General features: G+C 39.9%; 1 protein-coding gene and 1 pseudogene across 2 annotated transcripts in view; both read left to right on the forward strand.

Moving 5' to 3' along the window:
- The window catches only part of Pde4d (phosphodiesterase 4D, cAMP specific), a 1301793-nt gene that overhangs the window by 503180 nt on the left and 786034 nt on the right, over positions 1-12579 (forward strand). The window lies entirely within an intron of this gene.
- On the forward strand, positions 6484-7337 carry Gm18923 (predicted gene, 18923; annotated as a pseudogene).

The raw sequence follows: 12579 nt of genomic DNA on the forward strand, positions 1-12579 counted from the left end.
GAGCATACCTTTATAGTTTTAAATACCCTTTAAGATGCAGTTTCATACAGCTGAAAATAATTTTAGTAGCATGAGCAAATTATGAACATGAGTTTATATGAAGTATGTGACAATTCCACAACAAGAATGTTTTAATTTTATAGGGCAGCCATAAAAACTTTTAAGGGTTGTAAAAGTAAAGTTTCTTGATAAATTTTATGTTTCTTTCTTTTTAAAATTTTACAAGGGACATATATGATGTTTAAATTCAGAAACAAATTATTTCTAAAATTCTCCTCTAATCTTATTCATTGATCATTCTCAAGCTGTATGTTGATATGGGCTCTATATTTCTAATGTTTTTATAAACATTGTCTCCTGAGATATGATGAAACATTATCAATGTAACCAATGGGATATGCATGTGGCATTTATATTCCACACCTCTGCATGTAGTCATGGTTCTGAAACACCAAAGGGCACTTCCTGCCATTGTTCCCACTGTTTGAGGAAGCTTTTGTCTGTGCTTTGTCAAGAGTTGGTCCTACAGGATTTGACTTTTGTTCTGTTTTTCTTTTGTGCAGGACATAGGAAGGTACTAATAGAATGTTAATGATACCAGGGTGTTAAGCAGAATTCTCAATTCCCAGAGGAGAGAGCTCTCAATCTTTCCATCTCATCCAGACATCCAGGTCTTCTGTCTTTATCAATTTTTTAAATTAGTGACAGATAATTCGTTAACCATGGGAACAAAGGTGTAGTCCATGCTTGTCTGGAAACATACCCTTAGCACTGAAAACTCTCTCTCTCTCTGTCTCTCTCTCTGTCTCTGTCTCTGTCTCTCTCTCCCCTATATGTGTGCATGTGTAAGTATGTGTGTGTGTCTTTTCTACTGCCAACTGATTGTCTATTGTAGCCTTAGCAAAGGACTCTGTCTTAAATACTAGCTTGTAAACCTTTTATAATCCATTATGAGCACCCCAAAATTATCAACATGAAATAATGACAGCATTTTATATGAATACTATATGACAGCATTCATATATGTATGTATGTGTGTGTGTATATATATGATTTCTTTGAGTCTCTCACTTGACAGACATCTCTCTGTGTGGTTTTAACTGAATCTCTCGTGATATCACAGGTAAAATATCTCTCTAGATTTAGATGGGGCTGAACGATTGCCCTACAAGTTGTTTTTCCTACTTGTCTGGCACAGCAGTGCTTGTGGTTGGCTAAAGGTTTGGTCCTTTTCCAGGTGGACTAAGTCTAGAGGACAGTTTAAAACACATTTGTGGCACAAAAACCATTTCACAGCGGAGATTGCTCCATTAAAAGATTAACGTGGAAGCTGCAGGGTCTTATTTATTTTTTATTACGGAGCCTCAGCAGTCACAAAGTGTCACTTCCTTTGTTCACTCAGACCAAGCGTACTCAGTGTGAGAAAGAAAAAAGAAAAAGAAAAGGAACTACATAAGACAGGACTTGCAGAAGGCAACAAGGATCACTGAGTGCCATCTTGTGGGCTGGCTACCAATGAAATCTGTTACATGACCCCAAATGAATCACTTCCTCTCATGTAAGACATGCTCACATCTTTGTCATGATCTCCAGTCTCCTATTATGGTATTAGCTTACATGATCTCATCATCTAAGCCGAAAGTATTGGTTTTCTACTGCTGGCTCACAAATCTAACATCTAGAAATAACAACCATTTATTATCTTGCAGATCCAGCAGTAAGAAGTCTGGGGATAAGGTTCTTAGCTCATGAATTAAGAAAACTCAAATCGAGTTCCTAGTCCTGGTTGCCATTCTTGGATGGAGTTTAGAGATGCTCTCTAAATGTATCAGGTTATTGGGGGAAGAGTTAGGTAACTTGTGGTAGATAGAATAAAGTATTTAGAGACTACCAAGGCCAGTGGTTCTCAACTTTGCTAATGTTGTGACCCTTTAATACAGTTCCTCATGATATGGTGACCCTCAACTATAAAATTCTTTTCATTGCTACCTCATAACAGTAATTTTGCTATTGTTATGAATAGTAATAACATCTGATATGCAGGATAGCTGTGACCCCTATGAAAGGACTGTTAAACCCCACTACGGGGTCACGACCCACAGGTTGAAACCACAATCCTTGACACTATACCATATATAGCCTTTGTCACAATGTGGTGGTTTGCTCTTTCAAAGGTTAGCAGACAAATCTCCTTATTGCTTTACATTTATAATTTGGCTTTTATCTCTACTACCAGAGGTAATGTGGTTTGATCTAGTCTACCAGCAGGATATCCCTTTGAATTAAATCACTCTGCTCATTATGTTACATTGTATCTGCATAGTTCTTTTTGAAGGGTACACTAACAGAATTGAAGGTTAGCATGCGAGGAGTGGGGATTAGGTAAGCTCTCCACACTTAGGATCATCCTGGTGCGGATGCGTTAATTCTGTATTAGTTCACTATTGCTACGCAACAATCCAACAATCCCCAGTAACATCTCACCGTTCTATTATCTCTTGAGCTGGACGTCAAGAACCATTCAGGGTTGCCAGAAATTGGGGCAATATGTATTTCTAGTGAATTTCACTCGTTTGACCTTCTAGTAAATATTAGCTGTTATAAAAGACCGTACGGGTTCTGTAAACGTGCCCATCTCCAGGAAGCATGAGTGTCTTCGTGATTTGAAACACTCACCTGACTGAACCAGCGAAGGCAGCAAGAGAAACGCAGCTTCCTTGTAGGCCCCAACTTCGACTGTACCATCACTTTTAGGACTATGACTGGTTTCACAAGTCAATCCTGATATATTAAAGGGCTGTGAACACTGGAGACTTATGCACCATCTTCCAAGTTATCTTGTAGACTGGCCTTCATAACCACAATTAACAACAAAATAAATTAAACTTTTTGAATTTCTCTTTACCTACAGACCATAGTTTCCCCTCGGTCCACTCCCTCCAGTCCACCGCTCCCACTTCCCCTCTTCTCTCCCTTCCATCCACTCCTCTATTTCTCCTCCAAAAATTCTAGGCCTCCCCATGGATAGCAACCAGCCATGGCCTGTCAAGTTGCAATAGGATTAGGCACCTCCTCTCCATTCATGTTAGACAAGGCAACCCAGTAGGAGAAAAGGGTCCCAAAGGCAGGCAACAGAGTCAGAGATAGCCCTGGCTTTCACTGTTAGGAGTCCAGCATGAAGACCCAGCTGCACAACTATTACACATGTGCATAGGGCCTAGGTAAGTCCCATGGAAACTCCCTGGTTGGTTCAGTCCCTATGGGGACTAGGTTAGCTGATTCCTTTAAAGTAAAGGGAAGAGTGTCTGAAATCGGTGTTTTCTCTCATGCCCACCGCAACAGTCTCTATGGGCTATCTTCTCTGTTCAGTTCATGTGCAGCATCACAATCATACTTATTTCCATTGTTAAAAAATTTAAAGCACTTTAAATGGTCTAGATAAAAGCCACACCACCTGCTATTTTATAACCCATTAGGTAAAGCCTTTAACCAGGCATTGTGACACATGATACATCCCAGCATCTCGTATTACTCCCGCTACATCCACACCTACTGTTACCTTTGAGCCACACTTATGAGTTTCCTATTGCCAAGTAAATGTAGAAAATGTATCAAGCGCCCCTGTCAAACACAAAACACAAATATTGGATTTTCGATACTAGTGCTATATCATAACACCTAGCTAAATGTAAAGAATTCGACAATGCAATATACCCTTACAACACAACTCAAGATTTAGATTTATGAAAGAGTTCTTAAGCTATCTTTATGCTTGGATATCTCCGGAATGCTCATCTTAAACCAAGACAAAATAAATAACTAACAACAACCAAAAAAAAAAAAACCCTCCTTAATACTTCAAACATTGCAATGTGAAATCTTTCTCTGCATATAGTGTAGAAAATTGAAAATATATTTGTATCTATTACCTGTAGCATCCTTTTGAAAAAGCTCACCAATTGTAACTCAGGAGTTTGACATTCATAAGAATTAGACTGCAAAGCTTCTTTTTACTTTCTAAAACAAGTGAATTTAAAATACAAATAAGATAGATGAGGATTTATGGATGCTACATCCTGTGTACATAAACAATCAATTTAATAAGCACAGAGCCAAACAGATTCCTAGTCCTCTATGGTATCTTGTTGTCTGTATTCATTTTGTTTTGTTTTCCTTGCTGTCCAAATAGTGTTTAAGTTTTTCATTCTCCCTTTAAAGTCACACCACATTAGTTTAAAATTATATAAATAAAATAATTAGGACCCCACTCCATACCATGCAATGGTCTGGAACTAGCTTGTATTTGGTAAAGACTTTCTTTGTTATTTTTATTTTATTGTTTTTTGAAATTATAATTATACCACTTTATACTTCCATTTCTTTCCTCCAAACCTTCCCATGTATCCTCTTGCTTGTTTTCATTCAATGCCGTAGTCTCCTCTTTCCTTTGTTACATACAGTATGTATACGTGTCTGTGTCTATGTGTCTCTATGTGTATTTTTCCTGAACACATCAATACAACCTGCACAGTGTGTATAACATTCCTTGTGCTCATACGTTTTCAGAGCTGACCATTTGGTGTTGGATAACCAATGGGTGTGCTCATCTCTCGGGGAGACTATGTCTCCCACTCTCAGCTTCCCTTAGTTGCCTGTTGTTCTTTGTATAGAGCTGAGGCCTCAAGAGCTTCCTCCCATCCGAGTTAGCATGTCTGATGTTGTGCTCTTGGTCAGGTTATGTTTAGGGAGACATGTTGGTGAGACTTTGTGGGCATAGCTTCTGACATTCCTAGGAGACATGGTGAGTAGACATCCTATGTTCCTCTGGTTCTTACAATCCTTCTGCTCTACCTTCAGGAATGATCCCCCCAGCCACAGTGGCAGGAGTTGTTTTCTAGATGGATGCACTGGAACTAGGCTCCACAGCTCTGCATTTGAATTGGATGTGGTTTTTCTTAATGGTACCAATCTCTTGCAAGGAGACATATCCTTGATAAAAGATACGTCTGCGTGTATAAGGGCAACTATTTAGAATATAGTTAAAGACTGTACTGGTTCAATAAAGTGGTAGTTGTAAGTTTTTTCTCTGACATCCTTGACTTCATTATGCCTGAGTGGTTGGTTAGGTTTCTAGTAGCAGGCATGATTTCCCTCTTGTTCAGTGGTTCATAAGTCCAGTTAAAGAACTGGTGGTTACTGTTAAAGTTGGTGCAGGACTAGAGTCTTTGTGCCATGCTGGTCATAGTTGCGGTTGATAGGCATCAGCTGGGTAGAACTGTAGGTTGCTTCTCACCTTTGGAAGCCTATATGGAACATTCTGGTACCAAGAAAGCAAGATCTCAGGGAAGAGGTTTTCAGGTCAGCTCCAGCTCCATGGTTTCCCTGTACCCAAAGTAAATGGCGACTTCATCAATATGGACTAAACTTCCATCTTTTGGGGGGCAGCAAGGGCAATAGAGGTAACCCATGATGTTCTGCAACATGAACAACCCTGACCAACAACTCAGACATTCTTACTGCTATTTTACCCTTCTCCTTATCTTTCCCTCCTTAATTAGAGCCCCTCTGTTTCCATTTCCCCTTTCAGATGACCTATAATCTGATATTTTTCTTCCTCCACATTTCTGGAATAATCTCTTATAACTCATAAAGATTGTTTCTTGAAAAAAAGCATTCTCTGCTTTAAAATTCAGTTTCCCAGATGAAAACAATAATAGTTTAATTGAATAAGTGATGAATTTTGCCTTAACGTAGTTTTTTCATCTGCTTACTGATCAAAGAAATAAATGTAGTGCATTTTAAATTGTATGTGTGTGGGGGGGCACAAGTGTGTGTGTGCTTATGTGTTAAGTGCCCCTTCATATGTGTGTGCATTCACATGGGTGAGAAAGCTTGATTTCCATCATCTTCCACAATCTTTCATCGCAGCTTTTGAGCCATTGTAGCTTACTGAACCCAGAGCTCACCAATTCAGCTGGGGTGGCTGGCTCCAAAGAGCTCCAGATATTCTTCTGTCCAGTCCCTCAAGCACTGAATTACAGCTCTAACCTCCACCCGGCATTTTATATGTGGGTGCTAGAAATGAATCTCCGGTCTTCAGCTTCTATGGCAATCATATTACCAAGCAAGCTACCTCCTCTGCCCATGTTCTATAACGAACCTTGTAAGTGACTTCTGCTATAGAGATATTTCTATTCATCCATTATCTTCCCTTAAAAATGCTTTGTTAATAGCCACCCTAACGGGCATGAGGCACCGTATTGTGGTTTTGTTTCCCTTTATTCGGTCTTAATCCTATCATTAAGGGTTATTTATTGTTAACACTTGGTATGTTTCCCACTTTTATGAATCTTTTTCTTTGAAAATGGGACCCCAGTATATAAGCAGTTTGGTAACTGCTTTTAAGAGGACTCTGCTATGTCATTAGAAATTCTTTGGGACCATCACATTTGGGCTGTAAAAACTTAACAAAAAGAAAAATAGGATCGATCTAAGATGGCGACTGTGGAACCAGAAACCACCCCTACCACTAATCCCTGACCTGTGGAAGAAGAAAAAACAGAGTCTAATCAGGAGGTGCTAACCCAGAGTACTATCTTAAACACCCTCTACAGAACAGGTGGGCACTCTGGTTTTTTAAAAATGATAAAAGCAAAACTTGGCAAGCAAACCTGCGATTGATCTCTTAGTTTGATACTGTTGAAGACTTTTGGGCTCTATATAACCATATCCAGTTGTCTAGTAATTTAATGCCTGGCTGTGACTACTCACTTTTTAAGGATGGCATTGAGCCTATGTGGAAAGATGAGAACAAACAAGGATGGCTAATTACACTGAACAAGCAGCAGAGACGAAGTGACCTTGATCCCTTTTGGCTAGAGACACTGCTGTGAATTATTGGAGAATCTTTTGATGGCCAGAGTGATGATGTGTGTGGAGCTGTTGTTAATGTTAGTTAGAGCTAAAGGTGATAAGATAGCAATATGGACTACTGAGTGTGAAAACAGATGCAGTCACACACATAGGGGGAGGGTATACAAGGAAAGGTTAGGACTTCTTCTGAAGACAGTGATTGGTTATCAGTCCCACGCAGACACAGCTACAAAGAGCGGCTCCACCACTAAAAATAGGTTTGTTGTTTAAGAAGACACCTTCTGAGCGTTCTCACAGGAGACTGCGTCATGCAATCGAGATTGGGAGCTGAACCAAAGCCTCATCAAAGCAGAGTGGACGGCACCGGAGTTGATTCCATCCAAGTGTTGCTAAGATAGAAGAGAAGTCTCATTTGTCTTTCTCTTGTATTTCTGTGTTCATTCTCCTCCCCCACCCCCAATTTTTGCTAGTGTGTCCACTATCCCAATCAAAGAATTACATACAGTAGACATCACCCCAGAACCCACAGATGTGTTCCTGGCCAGCTCCATAACAGCTGATTAGAATTACCATGACACACACATTTGCCTTTCTATAGTATTCGAAAAAGAACTTGCATTTCTACTACTTTAGCAGGAAAGAACTGGTTTTGCTCCACTCCACAGGAGTGGCATAGGACATTGCTGGTGTGAGAGTCTTAAGTAAAGCTTTCCAGCAACCTCCAGTCTCCCTTCACAGCATTGTCCTCTCTGTCCTCTTGCTGATGGCTGCTAGACTTAATTTATTTGCTTCCCTCCTTGATAACATTAGTGATTCTGATTTCAGGTTTTCATTTGTTTTGCTTTTGTTTTTTTTTTTTTCCTCATGTAACATTAGTGAAGGATCCAGGAATATGACAGAAAGGTGGAATAAACATTAAATTTGTGCATTCTTTGATAATTTTTTTTGTTTTTTGTTTTGTAACTACAAAGCTTTGCTACAAATTTATGCATTTCATTCAAATCAGTGATCTAAGTCTGTGTGATTCCTGAACATAATTGTGGACTATAAAAATGTAACACCAAAATTCCATTCCTAACTAGAATTAGTATGCCTGCATTTGTATCTTTATGCCGTCTTTTAACGCTTTGTATTCTTAGGTTATTTAGCTTTGGTTACAATGGCTCAAGTAGAAAAGTGGTCCCATCCATATTAAGACAGTGTAGAAAACTGTAAATAAAATGTGTACAGTGAATTATCTTTTTAAAAAAAGGAAAGAAAAATATAGATCCTACTGCAGTATACGCATTATGTGTCCACGTTAACTAAATAACAGCGTAATTGAAATAAGTTACTGTAATAGAACTCACAACCATAATATGGAGAGTCTAACCTGGACCACCAGGAGTGCTTCCAGACAATGACATGGGTGAGTCTTCATAATACCCTATCATGACATTACATTTTTAAACACCAAATTCATTTCAAAGTACAATGAACCAAGTAAGAAGGAGAAGTCAGCTCCCGGTAGCTGTGGTAAAGCAATGTTTTCTCACTAGGGCCTTTCCTTTATTGGGTGAGGTAACCACCAGTGGATATTTTTCACATGGTGTTTTTCAGAATAGGAAATAGCTTTAGGGATAAAAAATCAACCAGCTTTGTTACTAAAATCATATTTGTGGTTAAGATTTGCTTTCACTGGAACAAGTATTCTTTGTTTCTAAAGATTTATTTGTTTATATAGAGAGATAGATAGACAAACAAATATATATATATATATATATATATATATATATATATATATATATATATATATAGTTTACCTGTGTGATTTTTTTGCGTTTTTGTATAGCATGTGCATGCAGAAGCCTGCGGGGACCAGCAGAGAGCATGGGAATCCCCTAGAACTGCAGGTACCTAAGAGAGGTTGTGAGCTACCAAGTGAATGCTAGGAACCAAGCTCAGGTCTTGTGCAAGAGCACTGAGCCATCTTTCCAACACCACTGCTCTTTTACATTTTTTTTAAATTCAGTCTCTTTCTGTCTCTCTGTGTCTGTCTCTCTCTGTGTGTATATGGACACGCATGTGCAGGTATGCTAGTCCATGTATATGTTATTCATGGCCTAGCTCACAGTATAGAGGTCATAGAAGAATTCTTGGGAGTTGGTTTTGTCTTTCTTGCCATTGTTTGGGATACTGAGATCAAGTACAAACCCTCAGACCTGAGCACAAGTGCCTCTACCCAATGAGTCATCTTGTCACGTCAGAAGAATTGGTCTTTATGACACTCACCAGTGGATCTTAAAACTGTTGTGGTTGTTTATCATCAACATTCCAGTGACCTATTATAAAACAAAAGGCTTGTGGAAGTTTCTAGTCATTGTTCATAAGTTACAGTTTTGTGTTTATGATGTTATTGCTAAGAAGCTAGGCTGGAAACCTCAACCTATTATTTGATCACAGTAATTTGGGCAGAGGGACTGGCACTACCATGGTGTTTTGAGCAACTTGGCACAAGTCAATAGCTTCAGGAAAGACTTTCAGAGCAGACTTCTGTCAAATTTGCCATATGGAGATACTGGGCTGGGATTATGGAGGTTTTCTGGTGGCTTAGGCATTACTGGTGCTCTCCAGGACTTTTGCCTGACAAGGGGAACTCCATCAACAAAACCTCACACCTTGAGAAAGGGAAGTGGCTTGATATTTGAGGGTTTTAAATGATGCCCACAGTCCCAAAAGTTGTCTTCCACTGATCTCCATCTTGCTTCTCCATCACCTCACCTAGAGAGTGCCCCAGAGTTCAAGTCCACCCAGTTATTGAGGAGCTTATTATATTCCTATATGGATATATGTGTACATACACACATACACTCACACATACATATACATATATTTGTGAAATGAAAATAACTGAAACTAAAGAGGCCAAGGAGTTGAAGGACAGCAGAGAGGGATATATGAGAGGGCTTAGGGAGACATGTTTTAATTATATTATAATTACATACATACACAAAGATACAAAGACATGAAAACCTATTTTAGAGCAAGAAGGTGCAGGGAATAATCTAATTTTCTGTTTTAGTGTTGAAAATACTGGGAAATACTTTCCCCTCTCAAAGCTTGTCTTACAAAGGCAGCCAGCCCCTGCCTTTTACAAGTGCCTATCTATAAGCACTGTCCCTGTTTGGATAGATCTTCCTTCCCATCTCTCACCTCCTAAATACACAGACATGTTGTCATGCCGCCATTATTGTCCATGAGATAGGTTCTCTTGCTTCTCAAATTCTATGAGAAATCAATCTGAAGTGCTCAGGTATAACTTGAAAACTGGCATCTCATAGATAAATTCCAAATTACATTGTCAAAGCCCAATATTAAAATCACATGATTTTATATGCAAATCCAGATTTGCTGTTTCTCCTGAGACACCCTCGGTTCACTTGCCTCCCTGCAGAGCATGCTGCATCTGCAGTTTGAACAAGTAGCTAGTCCCCTGGCTGGCAATCTCTTCTGAGGTGAGGCTGAGGGATTACATCCCTCATGACTCACAGTGGGCATCATGGCTTTCCTGTCTCATTTGCATTATAAGATGTTCTTGACAAGGGAACTTTGTATCCACCAAGAGTCAGACAGAGTACAGCACATCAGAAAAGCACCTCTGGTCCCAGGTGGAACAGTGATAACCAATGCTCTAGTCCTCTGCTTAATCATTCTGCAAGAGAGTTAGGTGATCTATATCTCCTCTATTGATTATTACCCCTTTTTAAAGCACAGGTTAACAATTTCTAGAGGTCCCTAACTGTAGTTTCAGTACCTGTTCAAAAGGCAGGAGGATAATACATTTGAAGCTAGTTTGAGCAACTTAGTGAGACCTTGTTTCAAAATAAAAGCTAAGACATGCAGGTATATTACTCAGTGACTCGTAGTTTATAGTACATAGATAGCTTTAAGTTCATTCCCCCATATGAAGAGGGGGAAAAAAGGAAATGAAAACTGCATGAAAGTCTGTTACTCCCAACACACACACACACACACAGAATTTTCAGTGGGATGGTCTGGGACAGCTAAATATCAAAACAAGCATTTCAGGTGACTCTTATGAAACACAACCACTCTTGAATTCTTTCTGCTCTTCTGCTATAAGTTCCTAGAAGAAACTGGTTAGATTTAGACAATAATTCCAAGCCCCTTGTCCATGTCCAACAATGGAGAAGATGCAATATCTCGCTTTATATAAATTTCACCGACACTGGCCGTTTTCAATGCATTCAGCGGTAAATCGAGTGTAATGGGTTAGGGAGATAATTTAAGCATATATTAGCATACTCAAAGATCCAGCTTTGCCATCATCTTTTCCTAGTCATCATACAGAGTTGGAGAGTCACTGGGCCTCTGTGTTTATTTTTTTTTTCTGAATTAATGTTTTAAGTGTGGAATTAAAATATTACCCATCTACTTGCCCCATTTCAAATCAAAGAGAGGATTTAGCCAGATGTCATTAGTATGTAGTAGCATGCTCACCTCCTGCAGTCTATGAGTCATGCAACAACCCTGACCGTAACCACTTTCAGAATTGTGGGCACTAACCAGGCATTGAAACCCTGGGAAGAACTCTGTTTCCTTCCAAGGTGATCAATAACTGACAATTACCATAAATGTGCAGTTTCCTTCACTCCCATATTCACATAAAAACTGACAAGGTTGTGTAACAAATTGTATATGCGTGCAGGTTCCGAATCCACACAGCTAACGCACTCATGAATTATTCAGTGAATCTTGCTTCAATAGGATTTCTGTGTCACTTTGATGTGTGACCAGTTTTAGATAATACATTAAACGCTATACGTTATGAGACACTCACTGGGTATATTGTTCAAACCACATCTTGTGTTGGCGACTCTGTTACGGTTCCTGCCAGTTGCCTTTCTTCAGATTTCCCTATGTATTTTAGCCATTGAACAAATATGTCCTCGCCTATCTGGGCCTGGATATTCACCATTGTCAACTATGCAAACATGAAAGGGGGGAAAAAAGCAACTACTATTGTCCTGGGGTTGCTCTTGGTGTAGAAAAAAAAAAAAAAAAAAAAAGCAAGTACCCTAAATGGGAGAAGCCCTGGGGACAGGACTTCATGGCTCAGACCTGCAGGCTGAAGAGAAGCTGCTGCAGGAAGGGAGAGCAGAAGTGGCCCAGGTTTCCATATGGCTGAGTAACAAATGAGTGTAGCCAGGGGGCTTCAAGCATCACTCGGTACCTTAGTTTCTCTGACATGGGAGTCCAGCTCAGATGACCTGGCCCCAGGGGCCTCACAGGCTGCAAGCAGGTGCTCATTCTATTCATTCACATGACTTCTGATTGAGATTTCTCCCAGGCTCCTCCACGCCATAGGCAGCAGTCAGTTCCTGGAATTATAGGACTGGTTTCCGCTTCCTTGCTGAAGGTCGATCTGGGGTTATTTCTGCTCCTGCTGCTGTCTGCTGTCCCTACCCTCTTATACCCCCCTCTCAGAATACCCATGGGCTCCTTCAAGGCCAGCAGGAGAACGTGCCCCTTTTAGGAAGGGCCTAGTTACTCAGCTGGTATTGACTTCCTCTTGAAGTCAGACCCAGCCAAGATAACCAGCCTTTCGATTAACTCAAAAGCACCTGATACAGGATTGTTGATTCCCATCCTCCATATTCTATAAACCGGTCATGGGGAGAACTGATCATTAGGCTTCCAGGCCAG

The sequence above is a fragment of the Mus musculus genome, chromosome 13 (assembly GCF_000001635.26).
Source record: "Mus musculus strain C57BL/6J chromosome 13, GRCm38.p6 C57BL/6J".
Classification (NCBI taxonomy): domain Eukaryota; kingdom Metazoa; phylum Chordata; class Mammalia; order Rodentia; family Muridae; genus Mus; species Mus musculus.